Here is a 24,423-nt window from a genome sequence, read left to right on the forward strand (position 1 = left end):
GGCCAAGGCTAAAGCAGCCCAAGCCATGGAACTTGACAAATAGGCAACCATTTGAATGTAGAGGCTTGATTACATGAGTGGTGTGTAATTCACACGAATTTGAATAAGTGTTTGGCTGGATTGCCTTTAAAAGCCTTTCCATGAAACCTTGTAGAGTCCTCAGAAGGCAGGATGACCGAGTGGTCAGAAGTGGCAGAGACAATTTGAACTAAAAATTAATTTTATTAAAAAGATATTTTGAAATATAGCTCAGGATGGCCGAGTAGTCTAAGGCGCCAGACTCAAGTTCTGGTTCTCGTGAGAGAGCGTGGGTTCAAATCCCACTTCTGACATTTTATGCTTTTTCCTTTCTAAAATCCAATTTTTCGAAAATGTCATTTTAAATTTAATATTAAATTTTTATATGGGGTAATTGCAAAACATCGAACATTATTTTGACACAACATCAGTCAAATTTTTTATCTTGTATTGTTTTCTCATTGCTTAATTTGTAGGGGTGTAAGTGTAATTTTGTATTGTTGTTTTTGGTTCCCTCACTTTTCTCATATAGTATTAAAAAAACATAGTTATGAGCTTATGGTTCCGTGATAAGATGTTTAAGCTGTCAGTTAGGTATCTATACTTCAAACTCTAGCTATGACATCATATTTGTGGATTATTATTTATTTATTTTATCATATAGAATTAAGAAAACACTTTTTAAAATTTTACAAAAAAAAGCAAGCGAAGTTGACTCCAATCGTCGGTTTCTGCCTCCGATCGACCTTCTCGGTACGTTCTCGTTCCCTCTTCTTTATCCAAAATCATGATTTGAGAAGTGTGTAGATTGGATTTTGCGTCTTCATCATCGTCGTTTGGTTATCGAGCAAGTCCAAATGATCCTCTTTTGCAATTTTTTCTTCTCGATTTAGCGTGTTTGATGACGAGGGATTCCAGATATGGAGGACAAGGGGGTTGAAAAACCCTAGTTTGAGATTGGCAACTGATTTTATAAGTAATCTATGTTCACTATGAGACATTAATACATGTAAGTAACCTATGTTCACTACAGAGCATTAATACATGTAAGTAACTTATGCCCACTATAGGACATTAATATAAAGGTTAGTAATGTTGGATTGTAAGGTTGCAAATATAGTCCTACATTGAAAACATATGAGAAAGATCATGGGGTTATAAGAGAAAAGATATCTCTATTGGAATGAGGTCTTTTGGGGAGAGCTCAGGAGTAAAACCATGAGGGCCTAGGTCCAAAGTGGACAATATCATACCATTGTGATGATATCTAAATTCTTTTAGATCCTAACAATTGGTATCAGAGTTCGGATTGCTAGAAGGTTTAACCATCGACTATGCATAAGAGCTATGGTCTGATTGAGCCATGAGGGTACAATATTGACTTCGAACAAAGAAAGTGGGGGCTCCTATGTTTGGATCAAGAAGACTAGACACTAGGCAGGAAGTCCTAGTTGTGGCTAGGCAAGGAAGTCCTAGTAGGTTTGGTGGATCGAGGGGCAAGAAGACCTGGTGGGTTGGGGATCGGATGTGGGAAGCCTATGGTCCTTTGTTTGAGGAGGGGATTGTTGGGTTGCAAGGTTGCAAACATAGTCCCACATTTAAAACACATGGGAAAGATCACGAGTTTATAAGAGAAAAGATATCTCTATTGGAATGAGGTCCAGGAGCAAAGCCATGAGGGTCTAGGCCCAAAGTGGACAATATCATGTCATTATGGAGATATCTAAATTCTTTTCGATCCTACAAGTAACTCCATCTTATGACTCCACTAAATTCACTAATATAAATGAATGTTAGTAACTCTCTATTCTTATCTTATCCTATAAATATATACTTCTTGTGAGAAGTATGCATCTTAGAAAAAGAAGAGGAGAGAAAGAAAGAAGGAAAGGGAAACTACGGAAAAAGAGAATGGTAGTCTCTATCTTATTGAAAAGAACAAAAGAAGGCTATCATTACACATATCACCAGGTTAGGGGTTGAAGCGTTGTGACATAACATTGATAGTTTGAGATACGTGACTATCATCTCGACTTCAAATAGTCCGTGGCTAGAGTTCACAACAATTTTGAAGGTTTTGCAGTATCGGCGATCAGTGCATCACCAACTAAGGTACAAGATTTAATTTTCTCAAAGAAGAGGTAAATTATGTATTTTACTTTTATAAACTTTCGACATTGGTATCAGAGCCAAGTTGGTTTGATTCACTTCGTTGACCAACTGATCAACGAATTTATGAGTGAGAAACTTACGAACCCGCTTGAATATCACGTGCGTAGAGTTTTCTCAGGATCTCCGAGCACACAGAGATGCTCAGGAAGCCTGAGAAGAAATGTTCGACGCGCGTGTTTAACCACACACAAGACTTTTCATCCGCGCTCTCAACATAGGTGCTCAGGAACGTGACTGAGTTGTGGTGCTTGAAAAGAACTCAGGAAGAACTGTGGTGCTCAAGTTCTCGACACACGAGTGTGATTCTTGGGAGTAGAGGTCCGCGGTGCTCAGTATGTAGAGGTACTCAGCACAAAGTGCTATATATGCAGCATGTGCACTGCTCGACACTTGTTTGAATTCCACTCAATTTATAACTAAGAGTGGGAGGCAACCACTTGACCATGGATTGAACCGAGTGTCTCGAGGTAAGACGAAGAGGTCCAACTCTAAGATGTGTGGCATAACGCTGTCGGTGTCTGGCAGTGTGTGGATTCACAGTGACACATAGGTTAGCCTTGAGAGTATAAAGTGACTACTTGTGTACAACATCTCAATTTGAATGGTGAGAGACAATTTCAGATTGTGGTGTATGGTGTCTGTTGGTTCATAGTCTCGTCTTGAAATTTGTATTCAAGTTATTTGAATAAAGATGATTTGTAGGGTACACAAAGTTAAGATATTAAGCATTAAATGTCACTAATGTCTCTCTATTTTGTGTAACAGAGATATGGCTGCAACAAAGAATGTCATACTGATCTCGTGAAGGGAGACAAGCTGAATGGTGATAACTATGAAATATGCCACTGGAAGGTTCAGTTTATTTTTTGAGGAACAAGAACTTGGGGAGGTTCTTAAGCACGAGATGGTGGACCCCGGGGAAGGTACCATAACATAGGCAAGATGGGATCAGGAGGTATAATGTACTTGGAAAAAGAAGGATGATCAAGCTAGGATAATTCTTCTCAATAGTATGCATGATGAACTAATCCCAATTTATGAGCAGTATACTACAGTTGTGTCGGTCTAGAATGCTCTTAAAGAGCATTATGGCACTCCGTCAGCTCCTAAGTTGAGGATGCTGACCTATAAGTTTATAACTAATAAGAAGAGGTCTGATCATACTATGAAGCAACATTTAATACATATGTCGAGTATGATTACCACTTTGAAGAATATGGGGGAGCTTATGTCAAATGAGCTTGAAGTATCAGGACTGATACAATCCTTGTCTGACTCCTGGGATACTGTTAAGACCTATCTCATGCACACTGAAAGTATCCATACTTTCATGGATGTGAGTAGACATTCTGAACTCGAGGAGGAGCGTTAGGATATGACTAGGTCGGCTTCAGGTTATACTCACTTTGTAGAGTCACAAGTATGAGAAGAAGACCAAAGGTCGTGGTAAGAAGAAGCCATTTGTAAAGACCGATGAAAAGGACAAGGACAGAAAGGCAAGAAAATGGAGCTCGTAAAGAGCAATGTCTAATGCTACGTATGTGGTAAGTCAGGGCATTTTGCACGTGAGTGTAGTGAGCAAAATGTATATCCTTCTTCCTTACATGCTATGAGTTATGTGTCATCTAGTGTGATGTTCGCTAACTCATCTCCTTTATGGATTATAGACTCAGGAGTCACAGACCATGCAGCTCGTGATAGGAGTGCATACGTGGAATTCCGACATTTAAGCTTACATGCGAGAAAATTGTCTGTGGGAAATGGGGCATTTGTGGAGGTGAAAGGGATTGACACTTGCAAGCTATTTTTGCAAAATAATCAAGTCTTGTGTCTCCATGACGTGTTATATGCTCTAGAAATAAGGCAGAATCTAGTTTCTATTCGTAGTCTAGACCAATTAGGATATTGTGTTGTAATTGAAAACTCTAAGGTTTTCATCTCGTATGATAATACTTTAATATGCTTCGGCTTAGTACATGAGGAACTATATGCACTGAACTTGATTTCTGTTCATGAGTTTTATCCTACATCTATCATTGCCTTTGCATTTGATAGTGTAGTGGATGATGTTAATGTTTGACATAACAGACTTGGTCATATAGGGCAAGAGAGGATGGGTCGGTTAACAGCATGTGGTGCATTAGGCCAGCTAACCAAGGTCAAGTTATCCTTATGTAAGTTTTATCTAGAAGGCAAAACTACAAGAAAACCATTTGGAAAAGCAATAAGGGCTGGGACTCCATTGCAGTTAGTTCATTTCGACATTTGTGGGCCCATGAATATGAGAGCTCGAAACAGAGCCACATTTTATTACCTTTATAGATGACTTCACGCATTTTTGTTATGTTTACCTGATCTCACACAAGTCTAAGGCACTAGGGTGCTTCAAAAGGTTTATTAGCGAGGTAGAAAATCAACTAGACATGAGAGTGGAAACTCTCAGAACCGATCGGGGGCGCAAGTATCTGTCTGAGCAGTTTAGAGAACTTTGTTTCGAAAAAGGCATTACAAGACAGCTAACTATTCCTGCTACTCAGCAAAATGGAGTTGCTAAGAGAAGGAATAAGACTTTATTGGAAATGGTGAGGTCTATGATGACACAGGCCAATTTACCAATCTCCCATTGGGGGATGCGTTATTGACTGAGTCTATGTCCTTAATCGTGTTCCAATAAAGTCCGTGGTTAGCACCCCATACGAACTTTGGACAGGGAGGCAGCCTGTCCTTAGCCATCTTTGGTCATGGGGTTATGCTACGTATGTTAGAGATTCCTCACACAAGTACGGTAAGTTAGCCCCACGAGGAAAGTGTATTTTCATCAGATACTCTGAACACTCTAAATGATATGTGTTCCTGGGAGAACATACGGACGACACAATAACTGAGATTGAATCTCGTGATGCCATGTTTCTTGAGAATAACTTTCCTAAGAGAGGAGAAATTGATTGAAACTACACCTTCTATGAGATAGATGACCCTAAAGGTGTAATCGAGCCCAGAAGCGGGATTTAAGACCTGGTTATGGATCTTGGTTCTAATGGGAGTGACCCATCTAAAGATGGGGAGGCTCTCTCTCCTTGTAGGAGTGGTCAGGGAAATATACCTCGTCGTCATTTTTCGATTGAAAATAAGATTCTCATTGTGACTCCAGAGGATGATTTTAGAGAGGCTCTCGAAAGTTCTAAAAAGGTCCAATGGTTAATGGCTATGCAAGAAGAAATGGAATCAATGAAAGTCAACAAGGTCTGGGACTTAGTTTGACTTACCTGAGGGTAGAAAGGCTATTGGGAATAAGTGGATTCTCAAAATCAAGAGAAAGGTCGATGGATCGATCGAGAGATATAAAGCTCGTCTGGTAGCCAAGGGTTACACACAAACAAAGGACATTGACTATGAGGAGACTTTCTCCCCAGTAGTCAAGTTCACATCAATCTATTTACTTTTAGCGATTGTCGCTAGTTTAGATTTAGAGTTACACCAGATGAACGTTAAGACCCTGGAACAACCCTCTGGGTTCGTTTTAGTAGGTCAAGAAGATAATATTTGTGTCAACTTCAAAAGTTGATATATGACCTAAAGCAATCATCCAGGCAGTGGTACCTAAGATTTCACGATGAGGCAATATCTTATGATTTTACACTGGTCGAGAGGGATTATTGTGTCTATTTAAAAAGGTTAGATGACTCTTTTGTGATTCTGTCATTATATATGGATGATATAATGTTAGCTGGGAACAATATTGAGTATCTTATAACTATTAAAATATGGTTATCATCTAATTTCGACATGAAAGACATGGGTGAAGCTAAGTTCATCCTTGGAGTAAAGGTCCAGAGGGATCGATCACTCGAGAAGAGTGTTGACTCTTTCACAAGAGACCTACAATAAGAAAATTCTCGAGCGCTTTGGGATGAGTGATAATAATCCCATTGATACTCCAATCGCTAAAGGTGAAGGTCTAAGGTTGGACATGTGTCCTAAAACTCAAGTTGAAATAAGGGAAATGAGTAAAATACCTTATTCCAGTGCAGTAGGAAGTCTAATGTACGTAATGCTATATATACAAAGGGATATATGTTATGCAGTTGGTTTGGTATGTAGATATCAAGAAAATTTTGGAAAGACTCATTGGAGAACAATGAAAAAGATTTTTCGATATCTAAAAGGAATTGCAAACTTCTCTTTGTGTTATAGAGGAGGTGATTTGCGACTTGTGAGATACTCAAACACCGATTAAGGAGGCGATTTAAATAAACACAAATCTATATTAAGTTTTGCTTTCTCGCTTAATGGTGGAGTCATTTGCTTGAGTAGTAAAAAGCAAACATGTGTTGCTTTATCTACGATAGAGGCTGAGTTCGTGGCTTGCTCATTAGCAGTTCAAGAGAGTGTTTGGCTCCGAAGACTATTAGATAACTTAGGGATTATAGCGGATAGTGGGAGGCCAGTACTGATTTATTGTGATAGTTAGGCCGCTATCTCTTACACTCGAGACCCTAAGTTTCATAATAGAACCAAACACATAGATATCCAATATTATTATGTGAGAGACATTATTGAGAAGAATGAAGTGATTATCAAGTACATTTCAACACACAACATGGTTACTGACTCCTTCACCAAACCTATTAGTAGAGACTCTTTTAGGGGACATAGAGAGTCATTGGATTTGTGTACTTATGTCATATCTTAGTTTGTATTGACTTGACTTTAGTGATGCTTAATGAAATATAGAACTTCTTGTGCATTGATTGATCAAATTTATAAATATAATGTTTTCGTAATGCATTTGTTATATATATGTTCTGTGATATAATAGATATGTTAGACAGACAAGGTCGACTCTATCACACGAGTGACCACCTCCAAAAGTAGGGATAAGACGGTTTCTAGCTGTAAAAGGTTTTGGGAGTAACTGTTGGTTGCTACTTGGAAAACCTAATGGTTCCACTATACAAAAATTTTGTACAAAGGTCTGAACCTTTTCCTAGCTACCATGTGTTCTTTTAAATTAAACTTGGATCGCCTGCGGAACTTAACACGTTTGATCCAAAGTTTAATCTATTTGTTCTTTTAGGTTTAGACTTGGATCTCCTGCGGAACTTAACACGTTCGATCCAAATTACCTAGGTTATTAATTTCATTAAATATTAGTTTCCAAAATTGGCTCCCAGTACTGACGTGGCGAGGCACATGACCTTCTTGGATATGGGAACAACCACCACCGACTAGACAAAGCCTTTTAAGGAAAGTTAATATTTAATTTCCTTAAATAACTTTAGGTCAACCGAAAAGAACAATCAAATCACAAGGAAAAGAAAAAATAAAAGAACATAACATCGAAAATAAATTCGAAATACTAGAATCGTATGCCTCTTGTATTTGGTATTATTTCCAAAAATAACTAGTATGATGCGGAAAGGAAAAATACTAGTTATACCTTCTAGAAAGACCTCTTGATCTTCTACCGTATTCCTCTTCTAACCTCGGACGTTGTGTGGGAAACGAACTTCCAAGATGAGGACCACCAAAGCACCTTCTTCTCCTCCTTGCTAGGTTCGGCCAAATCAAAAGCTTCACCAAGGATGAAGAAAAAACACCAACCAAACTCCAAGGGATGAAAGCTTTCTCTTCTTCTTCTTCTTCTTCTCCAAGTAGTATCCGGCCACCACAAGAGCTCCAAGCAATGGAAGAGTTTCGGCCACCACAAAGAGGAAGAGAAGGAGAGAATATGGCCGGCCACAACACCAAGGAAAAAGAGGGAGAGAATAATAGAGGTTGTTTACCATGAAGCCTTCTCTACCCCTTTTTTATAATCCCTAGTCTTGGCAAATAAGGAAAATTTAATAAAAACTTCCTTAATTCTTTTGCCATTGAAAAGGAAAATTTATTTAATTAAAAAATAATTTTTCTTTTCAATTTACAATGGCCGGCTACACCATAAAATCTCCAAGCAAATAAAATTTTAAACACAAATTAAAACTTCCTTATTTGCTTTTGGAAATTTATAAAAATTTCTCCAATAATTTTTCCCTTCATGATTGGTTAATAAAAAGGAAATTTTATAAATTAAAATCTTTCTTTTAACATGTGGATAAAAAGAAAATTATCTCTAAAAATTTAAAATCTCTTTTAATCTACAAATAAGGAAAGATATCAAGTCTTTTCTTAATCTTTTGTAGAAACTAATAAAAGAGAATTTTTAATTTTTAAACTTTCTTTTAAATAATAAACATGATTAAAAGGAAAGTTTTTACCAAAATTAAAATCAACCTTTTAATCTACAAATAAGGAAAGAGATTTAGCTCTTCTCTTAATCTTTTGTAGAATCTTATAAAAGGAAAGATTTAAATTTTTAATCTCTCTTTTAAATCATGTTATCCACATAAGAAAATTTTAAAAAATAAAAATCCTTTTATTTTAATTTGGGCCGGCCACACCAAGCTTGAACCCAAGCTAGGGCTGGCCACCTTGAAGCACCCATGAACCAAACTTTGGCCAGCCCTAGCTTGGTCTCCAAGCTAGCTTGGCTGGCCCCTATGGGATGGGTAAGAAGGTGGGTATAGTACTCTATAATTAAGAGGCTACGATAGGGACCGAGAGGAGGAATTGGTTTTGGTCTCCCGATAAAATTAAGCATCCCGTGTTCGTCCCGAACACACAACTTAATTTTATCAATAATAATTCATTCCACTAGAGAACTATTATTGAACTACCGCACCAATCCCAAATTACATTTTGGGCTCCTTCTTATTATGAGTGTGTTAGTCTCCCTGTGTTTAAGATAACAAATGTCCACTAATTAAGTAAGTTACTGACAACTCACTTAATTAATATCTAGCTCCGAGAGTAGTACCACTCAACTTCATCATCATGTCGGACTAAGTCCACCTGTAGGGTTTAACATGACAATCCTTATGAGCTCCTCTTGGGGACATTCTCAACCTAGATCACTAGGACACAGTTTCCTTCTATAATTAACAACACACACTATAAGTGATATCATTTCCCAACTTATCGGGCTTATTGATTTATCGAACTAAATCTCACTCATTGATAAATTAAAGAAATAAATATCAAATATATGTGCTTGTTATTATATTAGGAGTAAGACCACACACTTCCATAATAACTGAGGTCTTTGTTCCTTTATAAAGTCAGTATAAAAGAAACAACCTCAAATGATCCTACTCAATACACTCTAAATGTACTAGTGTAATTATATAGTTAAGATAAACTAATACCTAATTACACTACGACCTTCAAATGGTTTGTTCCTTTCCATCTTGGTCGTGAGCTACTGTTTATAATTTATAAGGTACTGATAACATGATCCTCTGTGTGTGACACCACACACCATGTTATCTACGATATAAATTAATTGAGCAACTACATTTATTATAAATGTAGACATTTGACCAATGTGATTCTTATTTCTAGATAAATGTTTATACCAAAAGCTAGGCTTTTAGTATACATCCTAACAATCTCCCACTTATACTAAAAGACTAAGCTGCCATATCTGCTACCATACATCTGATTCCCAACCCTTCAACATACCCATCAAAAGCTCTTGCCTTTAGGACCTTAGTGAAAAGATCTATAGGTCATCATCTAATGCAATCTAGGCAGCAACAACTTCTCCTCGTTTATACGATTTCTCGTATTGGCTGGTACTTACGCTCTATTGTGTTTACTTGCCTTATAGACTTATGGTTTCTTCGAGTTTGCTACTGCACCAATATTATTACAATAAATTGTAATAATCTTTGGACAAACTAGAAATCATATCTAAGTCTATCTTGAGGTTATTGAGTCATTCAGCTTTTATGGCTACCTCAGAGGCTTGCCATATACTAAGCTTCTATGATGGAGTCCAGAAAAACACCTATGCGGAAAGTCTTGGCAGGTCGATGACTTCAGGCAAAAGTCCTAGGGGGTGGTAACCCTAGGTAGAAAGTCCTGGTGTCGCGAACCAGGTGAAAGACTGGACTAGCCGGGAAGCGGATGTCCAGCAGAAAGTCCAGAAGCGTCGAGTGCTGAGCAAAAGTCCAGTCGATCTGGAGGATCGACTGGCAACAGGTAAATCTCCTGAGTGGAGTAGGTGAGGACGCGTTCCCCGTAGAGGGAACAGTAGGCGTCGGGTCGACCTAGGATTTTCGGTTGGAAATCCGAAGTCAGACCCGGACAATCCGGAGACTGTCATAAACATTCTTTAATATTCATACTGTTATTTTGTGCTAACTTTGTGTTGCAGGATGTTGTTTGGGACTAACATGTCTTGCAGGTACAAAATAACGGAGATTTGCCTCGGATGAACAGTGTCCGAGGCGCCTCCATGGAGCTTGGAGGCACCTCGGGTGCAAAAGCTGACCTGGCTGCGAAGCTTCATTGGAGGCGCCTTCATGGGGGTATAAGGCGCCTTGGAAGGCACCTTGAGCAAGGGATAAGGCACCTTAAAGGGATGAAGTTCGACCAGATCAGATTTGATCCACGCGGAAGACTCGGCAACATGGAGGCGCCTTGAACAGCCTTCAAGGCGCCTTGAACACCCTTTAAAAGAGGGTTTCGACTAGCACTTCAAGACATCAAGTTTCAAGTGATTCCAGTGCTACGTGCTGCTCCAAACAACGTTTCGAAGTGCTGCTACTTGTGCCCGACGACCAGGAGCTCCGGATCTTCATTTCTTTGTCATCGGTATAATTAATTATTGTCATTTATTGTACTTCAATTTATAATTCTTATCGCGCTTATAGTTGTTGCCCACCGGAAGCGATCAAGGATCGCGGGCCTTCGAGTAGGAGTCGCCTTAGGCTCCGAACAAAGTAAATCCTTCGTGTTCTTCTGTGTGTGTTTCTCTACTTTATTTCCGCTGCATTAATTTCTGAACGAGGTTTTTAATACGCCGATAGTTTTACGATTCTGATAAACGAACAATTTAGCCGCAAGCGCTATTCACCCCCCCCTCTAGCGCGATCTCGATCCAACAATTGGTATCAGAGCGGGGTTGTTTTGAATTGGTGCAACCACCATTCAAAATAGTTTTTATTCGTGGTATTTTGTTTCGGAGTCAATTAGAAATTAGCTAATTAGCTAAAATTCTAATTCTTGTCAAATCGGTGTTGCTCAAAGTTGGTCAATACCACTTGGGCTCGTTATTTTTTTTCCTCTTCTTCCCGCACTACTAATCCAAGACTCAGTCTTGGAATCGATCTTCTTGTTTGTGTTTTTCTTAGATCTAAAATGGCTTAACAAGAAGGATATAGCACTGTTCGTCCCCCACTATTTTCCGGAGAAGACTTCGGATATTGGAAGGGGCGAATGGAGATATATCTAAAGATCCAGTTCGACACCTGGATGATAGTCAAGACAGGACTGCAACTACCAACTGATATAGACGGTAAACCTACATCCTGTGAGAACTGGGAGCCAGCCTTTATCAAAAAGGTGGAAGCCGACGCCAAAGCTACCTGCACCATCCAGTGCGGTCTTACCAAGGAAGAGCCCAACAGGGTCGGTCCGTTCTCTTCCGTAAAGGAGTTGTGGGAGAAACTGATCGAACTTCACGAGGGCACCTCGGAAACCAAGGTAAGTAAGCGTGATTTGTTACTTAATAAACTATACAATTTAAAAATACAGGAAGGCGAGACGGCAAGTTCGTTACACGCTCGAATTCAAGATATTCTGAATTCCCTTCATGGAATCGGGCAGAAGGTAGAAAACAGAGACATTATAAGGTATGCTCTTAACTCATTTCCTAGGAGTACATTGTGGGCATTGATGGTAGATGCCTACAAAGTCTCTAAGGATTTGTCTTCCTTAAAATTAGATGAATTATTTAGCGAATTTGAACTGCATGAACAAACTAATGCACAGCCATCCGAGAAGGGTATTGCTTTGGTTGCAAGTACGAGTCGAACACGAGAATCAAGAGTACGGCGAAAAATTGAATCGGAATCAGAAGACGAACCCGACTCAGAAGATTTAGAAGATGAACTGACCAGCGAACTAGTGAATCTCATGAAGAAGCTCTACAAGAAGAAGAAGGGCTTCAACAAGAAAGATCTGAAGAATGCAGTTCAATCCAAGGAGGCCCAACCGAACTCAAAGGTAAAATTCGAAGTCACTTGCTACGGGTGCAACCAGAAGGGGCATATCAAAGCCAACTGCCCCAACCAAAAGGAAGCCAAGAAGCAAAGAAGAAAGAAGGCCTGAAGGCAACGTGGGACGAATCTTCCTCGGAGGACGACGACGACGAACTCGATCAGATGAGTCTACTCGCACTGATGGCCCGGGACCAGATCGTCTAGAGCGAGAGTGAGTCAGAGGCCAAGTCCGAGCAAAGCCGTGGATCCGCATCCGTTTCAGAAGGGCCAGACTCCACTGTAAGTATTCCGAGGCTCAATAATTTAGTTAATTACTTATTATGCAAGTTAGCTAAGTCAAATATTAGGATTAAATCACTTCTAAAGGAAGTAGCTGTCCTTAAAGAAGTGACTACCACTATTTCCTTACCTGATCAAGTTCAGACTGGAAATTCAACTCAAGTTCAAAAACTTGAGGAAGAAAATTCTAGTTTGAAAAATCAGGTAAAAGATTTAAATTAATATAAAAGGGGGAGCAACAGTTAAGGGGGAGCATATAGTTTACTTTAGCAAATTTGCTTTGGTAAATGTGTTCATCTATTCTTAGCAAATTTGCCTGTGTTAAAAATGTTTATCTATTCATTTGTTTACTTAACTTTGAATTTGAGTTGCCATAATCAAAAAGGGGGAGATTGTTGGTGCGGGAGGCATCCGACGATCGAACTCGTGTTTTGATAATGGCAAAGGATTCAAAGTTAAGGTGTTTTGTATTCTAACAAGTCTACTTGAGGATTTCAGGAAAGTCCTAGCTGCGGTTAGGCAAAGGAAAAAACCCTAGGGGGTGGTAACCCTAGGTCATAGGGAGTGGTAACCCTATGCGGAAAGTCTTGGCAGGTCAATGACTTTAGGCAAAAGTCCTAGGGGGTGGTAACCCTAGGTGGAAAGTCCTGGTGTCGCGAACCAGGTGAAAGACTGGACTAGCCGGGAAGCGGATGTCCAGCAGAAAGTCCGGAAGCGTCGAGTGCTGAGCAAAAGTCCAGTCGATCTGGAGGATCGATTGGCAACAGGTAAATCTCCTGAGTGGAGTAGGTGAGGACGCGTTCCCCGTAGAGGGAACAGTAGGCGTCGGGTCGACCTAGGATTTCCGGTTGGAAATCCGAAGTCAGACCCGGACAGTCCGGAGACTGTCATAAACATTCTTTAATATTCATATTGTTATTTTGTGCTAACTTTATGTTGCAGGATGTTGTTTGGGACTAACATATCTTGCAGGTACAAAATAACGGAGATTTGCCTCGGATGAACAGTGTCCAAGGCGCCTCCATGGAGCTTGGAGGCGCCTCGGGTGCAAAAGCTGGCCTGGCTGCGAAGCTTCATTGGAGGCGCCTTCATGGGGGTATAAGGCTCCTTGGAAGGCGCCTTGAGCAAGGGATAAGGCACCTTAAAGGGATGAAGTTCGACCAGATCAGATTTGATCCACGCGGAAGACTCGGCAGCATGGAGGCGCCTTGAACAGCCTTCAAGGCGCCTTGAACACCCTTTAAAAGAGGGTTTCGACTAGCACTTCAAGACATCAAAGTTTCAAGTGATTCCAATGCTACGTGCTGCTCCAAACAACGTTTCGAAGTGCTGCTACTTGTGCCCGACGACCAAGAGCTCCGGATCTTCATTTCTTTGTCATCGGTATAATTAATTATTGTCATTTATTGTACTTCAATTTGTAATTCTTATCGAGCTTATAGTTGTTGCCCACCGGAAGCGATCAAAGATCACGGGCCTTCGAGTAGGAGTCGCCTTAGGCTCCGAACGAAGTAAATCCTTCGTGTTCTTCTGTGTGTGTTTCTCTACTTTATTTCCGCTGCATTAATTTCTGAACGAGGTTTTTAATACGCCGATAGTTTTATGATTCCGATAAACGAACAATTTAGCCGCGAGCGCTATTCACCCCCCTCTAGCGTGATCTCGATCCAATTGCTTTTCGATCCTACAATTGGTATCAGAGCCCGGACCGCCAGAAGGTTTAACCACCGACTGTGCACAAGAGCTATGGTCTGATTGAGCCATGTGGGTACAATATTGACCTCGAACAAAGAAAGTGGGGGCTCCTATGTTCGGATCAAGAGGACCAGACACTAGGCAGGAAGTCCTAGTTGCGACTAGGCAAGGAAGTCCTAGTAGGTCGGGTGGACCGAGGGGCAGGAAGACCTGGTGGGTCAAGGATCGGACGTGGGAAGCCTATGGTCCTTTGTTTGAGGGGGGGATTGTTGGGGTTGCAAGGTTGTAAACATAGTCCCATATTGGAAACACATGGGAAAGATCATGGGTTTATAAGAGAAAAGATATCTCCATTGACATGAGGCCTTTTGGGGAGAGCCCAAGAGCAAAGCCATGAGGGTCTAGGCCCAAAGTGGACAATATCATGCTATTGTGGAGATATCTTTTCTCTTAAAAACTCATGATCTTTCCCATGTGTTTCCAATATGGGACTATGTTTGCAACCTTGCAACCCTAACAATCCCCCCCCTCAAACAAAGGACCATAGGTTTCCCACGTTCGATCCTCGACCCACCACTCGGTCCACCCGACCCACTAGGACTTCCTGCCTGGTGTCTAGTCTTCGGTCCTCTTGATTCAACATGGGAGCCCTCACTTTGTTCGAGGTCAATATTATACTCACATGGCTCAATCAGACTATAGCTCTTGTAACTCTGGCTCCGATACCAATTGTTGGATCGAGACCGCGCGGAGGGGTGAATAGCTCGTGGCTAAATCGTTCGATTATCGGAATCGTAAAACCTCGTTCAGAAATTAATGCAACGAAAATGAAATAGAGAAACACACAGAAGAACACAGAGGATTTACTTCGTTCGGAGCCTAAGGCGACTCCTACTCGAAGGCCCGCGATCCTTGATCGCTTCCGGTGGGTAACAACTATAAGCTCGATAATAATTACAAATTACAATGAAAGTATTAAAATAACTTTGTACCGACAACTTAAGAAAGAAGAAAATAGAGCTCCGGGTCGTCGGAATGTTGCAGCAGCACTTCGGAATGATTGTGTTAGCAGCACGTTGAAGAAAGAAAGCCTGGAACTTGATTGTTTGAAGTGCTGGTCGAAACCCCCTTATAAGGGTGTTCAAGGCGCCTCCATGCTGCCGAGTCCTCCGCGTGGATGAAACTTGAACTGGTCGAACTTCATCTGTTTAAGGCACCTTATACCTTGCTCAAGACGCCTTCTAAGGCGCCTTATACCCCCTTCAAGGCGCCTCCATTGAAGCTTCATAGCCAGGTCAACTTTTGCACTCGAGGCACCTCCAAGCTCCATGGAGGCGCCTCGGACACTGTTCATCCGAGGCTTTAGGTTGCTCCTTTGCACTTGCAAGATACGTTAGTCCCAAACACTATCCTGCAACACAAAGTTAGCACAATAAATATGATAAATGAAGTATAGACAGTCTCCGGACTATCCGAGTCTAACTTTAGGTTTCCTACCGGAAACCCTAGGTCGACCCGACGCCTACTGTTCCCTCTACGGGGAACGCGTCCTCACCTACTCCCCTCAGGAGAGATTACCTGATGCCAGTTCGATCCTCCAGATCTACTGGACTTTTGCTCGACACTCGAGGCTCCCGGACTTTCTGCTGGACTTCCGCTTCCCGGCTGATCCAGTCTTTCACCTGGTTCGCGACACCAGGACTTTCCACCTAGGGTTACCACCCCCTAGGACTTTTGCCTGAAGCCATCGACCTGCCAAGACTTTCCGCATAGGGTTACCACCTCCTATGACCTAGGGTTACCACCCCCTAGGGTTTTCCCTTTGCCTAACCGCAGATAGGACTTTCCTGAAATCCTCAAGTAGACTTGTTAGAATACAAAACACCTTAACTTTGAATCCTTTGCTATTATCAAAACACGAGTTCGATCGTTGGATGCTTCCCGCACCAACATTGACTTGTCAACGGTTCAGTCGACCGAACCTATTGATCGGTCGACCGAACACTAATCCTCAGAAGACTAACCGCTGTTGACACGTCAGAAGCCACGTCAGCAAGCCAACCGTTGGAGGACTGATCGGTCGACCGAACCTCTTGATCGATCGACCGAACCCAAGATTATCCAGAGACTGAGTCGAGCGCTTTCATCGGGCCAGCGCAGAGGAAGACCGTTGGCCGATCGGTCGACCGAACAAAAGGACCGGTCGACCGAACCTGAGCTCGATCAACAGAGACTGCACCTGGACGGAAAGCTTGGCAGGTATAAAGAAGGCACAAAGGTGATCTATTTCTATAGTAGCGCTGACCAGGAGCTGGAAACTCTCACCGCAGAGTACCTCGGGAAAGCCCCTGATTTCCATTACTGGTACTTCCACACCGTCGGCATCAGGACCTTCGAATTCTTAATGGCGGACGACTACACTTACTTCGCGATCATCTATCGAAGTGCGGGGAGTTTGGTTGTCCTCACGCTCCTGGAGAGCATAAGGGAGGCCTTCAAAAAGTCCCCCCATAGACCTCCATGATGAATTGGTTTTAGTCATCAAGCATTTGGCCTCCTCACTCGAACACGCCCCGCCTCATTCTTTCAAGGGGAACAATGCTTCGCCTTCAACGAACCAGCCTTTGCTCAAAGATGGTATGTTGATGATCGATATACCAATGCAGTAAGCGAATTTGAGCTCAAGTAGGGAGATGATCGGATACAAAATGTGGTGGAGACATGTGAAGCTTATTGTCTTGTGGACATCATCCTTTGCTTGGTCTTTTTCTCGGTCTGGTTGGCAGTACACAATGACTTTTCAATGTATTTCCAAGCGATGAGATAGCGTATCGATTTCGTGATTGGACACGCGAAACCATTAGGGAACGATATAGGGGAATTTGCGTGCATTGGACAAGTTTTATGTGAAGAACAAGATTGCAAAGCTCGGGAGAGAGAGAGAAGCTATGAAGATGATCTTCTTCCATGTACATATATTGATCTTGTCCGGAAGTTGAGTCAGATGGAAGGGTGACTTGGACGGAATGTTGACCGAATTGTTATGGCCCAGAGGAGGTATGCTGAGCTGTCTTCTACGTTGACCAAGTTATCAGTAGTCATTTAGTTAATGATACTTGCAGTCAGCGACCGGATTACCCCGGTCCCTGGTACTCTGATGCTTAAGGCAAATTCAACGAATATGTAAGGAACATACTAATAGTAGAATAATAAAATGAATGGAGAGTGAGTACCGTAACGTACTTTGGCCTAGGGGACGCCCTCTTCTAGAAGGTGAGCTAGTCGCAATGCTGTGATTAGGAAGAGTAGATGAATGAGCATCGGATGAGGAACTGGATCTAATTTCCCGGAACTGAACTCGACATGGATCCATAAGGTGACATGTACGCTGGGACTTAACAGCGACACACTGGCCAGGGTATGATATCGACACGCAGGTCGAGATACGATATCGATGCGCAAGCCGAGATATGACAATGGCATGCAGGCCGAGACTTAACAGTGACACGCGGGCCAAGATGTGACATCAGTACGTAAGCATAGATATGATATCGGTATGCAGGCCGGGCTATAACAACGACACGCAAGCCAAAATACGACACACAAACTGGATCAACACAAGGGTCAGAATATAGCGCATGATCCTGTCCAAGCGCTGAGTCGACGGACGCTGAGGATGTGGCACGCTCCGCTGTCTCCGACTGGTGGTGTGGCTCTCCGACGAACCTGCAAAGAAGCCGAGCCGGGAGGGGTTTCCCGGCGACGTCCCTCCGACGCTCAAGTCAGGCAACGAGAGAGGCAGCATAACGAGGCTACAGTAGAGATGTGTGCATACCTTCGTCGACGTCTGGGGGTCCTTATATAGGGCCCCGGGGAAACGCGGGCATGCTTCCCGATGCATGCACGCTTCCCCAAACATACCTTAACGAGTCTGTGTCAGAAAAGTACCTCTGGTGCCATTCCACAATCGTCCGAGCATATCCCGGATGTGACGGTGGAAGCTTCCACCATATGATTCTGTGTACGGCTCAGCCGCCAACTCTGCTGCTTGTCGGCGATAGGTGTCTCGAGGATGATGTTATCCTCTGTCTCCTTTATCCTCTTGCATTCCCTGTATGTTCCAGGGCCGAGCGGATAGGCCGCTCGGCAGGTATATCACTTCTGCATCGGTCATATGCTCGGATGAGACTGCTCCTGCCTGTGTTGCCTTATGCACCGACCGAACGGACAACCCGCTTGACTCTTGAAACCTTTTTACCTTGAGCATCGGAAACCTGACCCCTAGTCGGGTTGTCTTTCCTTCAGTTCGGGGGATTCACGGCTGGTCGGCACTGCGGTGGCCGGTCGGTAGGCCTGCTTCGTCCGGTTGGCCAGTCTCTTGGTTGAATCTTGACCTTTGACCTCCACGTGTCGTTGACCCTCCGCCAACGAGGATCCCCCATCCTTATCACCGAATCACATGTCTCCCCTTTAAGTCTAGTCGAAGGAGGCTTTAAGTCCGACTAACTGGACTATGAATTTGGTCGAGTGACTTTGCCGCTCCTGAAAGTGTATTTCCGATCGACTTTAGGAGGCTCCTTAGGCCGCTCGGCGAGTTGATGGGTATGCCTTGCAGATTTTGGTTTCCATTCGCTGCTTGTTGCGCTACTGTTTTGGGGGTGGTCGGAGTCGTCGGGTCTCCTCGGAATTCGTTCCAATCTCCATTAAGCTACCCACGCGCGAGTAATGGCGCTCATTAAATGCCGCCCAATCGCTGATCGCCACCTGGCAAGTCCGCCGTCATCGTACGGCGAGGACATCACCTTCGATTTGACAGGCGTCGGTTCAAATCTGACGGTCCGATGCTAACGTTTGTTTCGATGACCTGGATCGGACGGTTGTGGTGGACGGAGCCTGGGGTTTATGAAGCGCCGACACTGACCCTCCTTCCATCGTTCTTGCCTTAGCGTTTTTGGTGCTTCCTCTCGCGACCATCTTCCTGACGTCCTCTTGCCTCAGTGTTCCGACGAACTTTCGACCCTCTCCTTCACGATTTGCTTTCAGTAAGCCTTCTCCTATCTCTATTTTCTTCCGCGTTCTCCCTTCTGGTAGTCTTTGCCTTCGTTCAATGTAGTTTCAGTCTCCTCCGTCAACCCTTTCATTTTCTTTTCATCGGTTCTTCCTTCCCCGCTACTGTTCCGGCGATGGCTAGCACCTCGCAGCCTTCTGATCCTTCTCCTGGCCTGTGGTATATGAACATGGTTAGCCGGTTCGACGAAACTGACGTGGGACGCTTCCTTAACGAATTCGAACTGCCTCCTGACCATAGATTAGTTTTAGCCACCTCTTCCGATCGGCCCCACAATCCGCCGATCGGCACTGTTTGCTTCTTCCGCGACCAATTCGTGGCTGGTCTGCGCTTCCCCCTTCACTCTTTTATCCGGGAGGTTTGTAATTATTTCCGCATCCCGCTCGGCCAACTTGTCCCCAACTCTTTTAGGTTGCTGTGCGACGTAGTAATCCTTTTCAAGCTGCACGGCATTCCCTTAGTCTCTCGAATTTTCCATTACTTTTACTATCCCAAACAGTCCGAGTGGGGTACTTTCCTCTTCCAGTCGTGGATCGGCCTCGTCTTCTTCGATAAGATGCCGACTTCGAACAAGCACTGGAAGGAAAATTATTTTTACCTTCGTTTTCCCGAACTGCCATCCTTTCGCACCCAGTGGCAGACCACCGTGCCGAGCCTGCCTAACCTCGATAAATACAAGAGCCAGCCGAATTATCTTCACGCAGCCAATCTACTGGCCGGCCAGAGGTTCAATATCGATAAACTGCTTCACGAGGGGGTGTTGTACATATTTGGCTTGAGCCCGATCCGAACAAAGCTCCCGAGCAGCATGGGTAAGCACTTTCCTTGTCCTTTTTTCCTTTTGGTCTAACTGATTTATTCTTCTGTTATGCAGCTGACTTCATGTGGCGATCCAAGGTTGCTGATCGGCTTAAGTTGAAGGCCGCCGAGATTGAGGTGGTGGCAGCCAAGGAGATGGTCGATCGAGGCATTGCGCCGGTCGGCTCGCATGAGGGCGAAAGTGGGGGAACTCCAACTGAGGCTCGAGAGTCTGCTGCTCAGGCCCCCGCAACGGGAGCTGTCGGGGATGCTATCTCTTCGGTCGGTCAGCAGCCCACGTCAGAGGACGCGGAGCAGTCGGCATGCGATTGCCCACTGATAATACACAAACGCCGTCGGACGGCCATTGCGCACGTTGAGCCGGTGATTGGGCCAATTGACGCCCCCTAGAGGCAATCGACCCACTACCCGCCGCTCATGAGGCCATCTCGTCTGATCGGACTCCCTCCCAGCTCGACCAGCCAGCGACTTCTATTGGGGCGCCACCCGTTAGTTCTGTGCCCCAGGTCCGCCTTCGGCTCAAGCGCTCGGACATTATGTCTGCGTCGCTCGGCGAGTCATCCAGCCGAGCTGTTTCTTCCCAATCTGATCCGAGCGGTCGCCGAATGATCAAGTTCGTCCTCCGTCTCCCCACCGAGGAGTTCCTTTTGGCGGCGGATCAGCCTGCCGCTCCCGAGCATCAAGTTATCATTCGAGGGCCGCTCGCCGAGACGTGGGAAGATGCGAGGGCTCGAGTTTCCCTGATGACTCCCGGTCAGCTGGCGGACAGCCATATGCAGCAAGCCACCGGGGTATGTTTCTTAACATGCTATTATGACGACTTCACCAGATTCCTGACATTATCCCATCCGAACGCAGCAATGGGTGGAGAACATCGCGGTCAGCAATCGTCTGGCCAAACTGGAGGAGGAGTTGAAGAAACTCCAAATTTCTGGAGGGGCGCTGGCTGAAGGGCCCTCGTATGCTACGCTGAGGTCCGAGCTGACCTAGACAGAAAAACTGCTAACGGCCGAACGACACAAGTCTTCTGGCCTGGAAACCAGGGTAGCTGGACTCGAAGTCCAAGTCAAGTCCCATGACCACTAGATCACTGTGGCCACCAACAGAAAAAATAGGGTCGTTGCTGATCTGGATGCGATGAAGGTGCAGGTCCGAGCGTTGGATCAACGCGTTACAGAATTGAAAGACCTGCTATCTGCTGAGAAAGAGAGCCGCTTTGCCCTTGAAGCTAAACTGTAGGCAGATAAAGAAGAGCTTCAGGGAGCTCTCGACTCCTCCCGAGCGACGCTAAAGGAATACCAGGATGGAGAAGCTGACCGCTTCAAGGTGATGAGACAGAACTACCTTCGATCGGACGCATTTGGTGAAAAGTTTAGCGATCGGTTAGTTCTGTCCTTCGAAGAGGCCATCCGAGCGACCACCATTTACCTGAAGGCCAAAGGCCATCTCCCAGAGGATGCCTCCATCCCCCCCCTAAACTGCAGGCAGATAAAGAAGAGCTTCAGGGAGCTCTCGACTCCTCCCGAGCGACGCTAAAGGAATACCAGGATGGAGAAGCTGACCGCTTCAAGGTGATGAGACAGAACTACCTTCGATCGGACGCATTTGGTGAAAAGTTTAGCGATCGGTTAGTTCTGTCCTTCGAAGAGGCCATCCGAGCGACCACCGTTTACCTGAAGGCCAAGGTCCATCTCCCAGAGGATGCCCCCCCCCCCCCCCCCCCGAGACATGGCCGGCCTGATGGAATCTATTCCGGAGTCCATCTTCGAGCCCCTGGAGTGAGGAGCGTTTATGACTTCCTTGAGTAGTGTTTTTTGTAACTCCTCCAATCGGCTCTAAGGGCCTGAACTTTAATGAAGATATTCCGTTTTTTTTATTAGCTTACTTTGTCAATACTTGTGTCCTCCGATCGGACCGCGAACTACTATCGCTCGCGTCTCCTCCCTCTTTCTTTTCATTAATCATTTCTCGTCTTGCTCGGCCTTCCCAAGGAATTTTTAACGAAGTATTCTTTATAACTAGGCCGATCGGCTGGACACCCCCACTTCTTTTAATGGAATTCTCGTTAGATGGTCGCGAAGTACCTTTGGTAACTCGGCCGCTCGGACGCTCGGTTCACATGCCGACCTCTTTAGTATCTTCTTGCTGATGTACTCGGACGGAAGTAGTTATTACTTTCTTGTCCCTATGGACAAGGCTTGTCGATTGCTAGTGTTTATCGCTGAGCCAGGACCCGCATGACTTGTTGCGTCTACGCCAAACAGTCTTCCGTCCGGGGGGGTTTATAGTCGCCGGTTCGACTCTAGAGTTTAACGTCGCCGCTCGACGGTCTTCAAGACGGGGGGTTTATAGTCGCCGGTCCGACTCTAGAGTTTAACATCGCCTCTCGACAGTCTTCAAGCCGGGGGGGTTTATAGTCGCTGGTTCGACTCTAGAGTTTAACGTCGCCGCTCGACGGTTTTCAAGCCGAGGGGTTTATAGTCGCCGGTCTGACTCTAGAGTTTAATGTCACTGCTCGACGGTCTTCAAGCCGGGGGATTTATAGTCACCAGTCCAACTCTAGAGTTTAACATCGCCGCTCGACGGTCTTCAAGCCGGGCAAGACGTCGCAGTTTCCCCGCAAGCATTTGATCAACTTCTCCTTCTGCTTCTCCTCCAGATCGGATGTTATGAAGGTGGTGGCCTCCGGTCGGGATGGGTCAATCTGCACCCCCTCCTTTTCTTCATAAACTAAAGAAGGCGGCTTTTCAGTAATAGCATGTACCTCGACCCGCGGCACTTTCCGAGCGGACTTGGTTTCGGCTCGGTTCATCTCTACGTAGCATCTCCGAGCGGCCAGCTGGTCTCCCCGCACCTCCCCTACTTGATCCTCCACCGGGAATTTGATCTTCTGGCAGAAAGTGGAGACGACGCCCGAAACTCGTTGAGAGCCGATCGCCCCAAGATGACGTTGTATGCAGAAGGAGCATCAACCACGATGAAGGTGGTGGTCCTTGTCCTCCTGAGCGGCTCCTCACCCAACGAGATAGCTAGCCGGACTTGGCCGACCGGCAAGACTTCATTCCCCATGAATCCATAGAGGGCGGTCGTCATTGGCAGTAGTTCGGCTCAGTCAATTTGCAGTTGGTCGAAGGCCTTCTTGAATATTATGTTGACCGAGTTGCCTGTGTCAATGAAAATACGGTGAATAGTATAATTGGCTATTACCGCTCGAATGATCAGGGCGTCATCGTGGGGGACTTCAACTCCTTGGAGGTCCCTGGGCCCGAAGCTGATCTCGGATCCGCTCGCCCTTTCCTGGCTACAGCCGACCGCGTGGATCCTCAGCTGCCTTGCGTGTGCCTTTCTGGCTCTGTTGGAATCTCCGCCTGTCAGGCCTCCGGCGATGATGTTGATCTCTCCCCGAGATGCGTTACCCCTATTTTCCTCCTCCCGAGCGGAAGGTCGAGGTCGTTCATTTGATGCTCGGTGGTGGGATCCGTGCTGCTGACGATGATGTCGCTCGGGGGATCGCCTTTCTATCCTTTGCATGGGGCTCCGTTGCCGATGTTGCCGGTCTGGTGAAGGCGATCGGCGGCGGTAACTCCTCGGTGCGGGATGAGCGATGGGGGGTAGGCTCCGACAGTCGCGGGTATTGTGAGTGGCCGATTGATGTAGTGAACAAAACATTGGGGTCCATACCTTCCTCTTGTGCTTGGGCCGATCAGCCACGACTTGCTGGACGACGTGCGACCGAGTGTGCTGATGAGGACGAGCGGCTTCGGCTCGTGGTCCTCTGGGTGGCTGGTGACTGATGGGCTGCTTCCGCTCGGCGGGAGCTGGTTGGTCGCTCTGGGCTTCTTTTCTTCTCGCCGCCTGGGCTTCCTCCACATTGATGTATTCGTTGTCTTTATGCAGCATGTGGTCGTAGTCCCGAGGCGGCTTCCGGATGAGCGATCGGAAGAAGTCACCGTCCACGAGCCCTTGCGTGAACGCGTTCACCATTGTTTCCGAGGTGACCGTTGGAATGTCCATGGCCACTTGGTTGAAGCGCTGAATATACGCTCAGAGCGGCTCCCTCGCGCCTTGCTTGATGGCAAACAAGCTGACGCTTGTCTTCTGGTGGCTCCTACTGCTGGCAAAATGATGGAGGAACGTCGTTCAGAATTCCTTGAAACTTGTGATGGAGCCATCCAGCAGTCTTCGAAACCACCGATGCCCCGATCCCGAAAGCGTTGTGAGGAACACTCGGTATTTCACACCATCTGTGTACTGATGCAGAGTGGC

The 24,423-nt window shown here is 45.0% G+C and overlaps 1 non-coding gene across 1 annotated transcript; it reads left to right on the plus strand.

The window, feature by feature from the left end:
- Nucleotides 1-248: 248 nt before the first annotated feature.
- TRNAL-CAA lies at nt 249-332 on the plus strand. Its single transcript has one exon. It is a non-coding gene; the product is annotated as a tRNA-Leu (tRNA).
- Nucleotides 333-24,423: the final 24,091 nt, after the last annotated feature.

Source organism: Zingiber officinale, chromosome 3A, assembly GCF_018446385.1.
Source record: "Zingiber officinale cultivar Zhangliang chromosome 3A, Zo_v1.1, whole genome shotgun sequence".
NCBI lineage: Eukaryota > Viridiplantae > Streptophyta > Magnoliopsida > Zingiberales > Zingiberaceae > Zingiber > Zingiber officinale.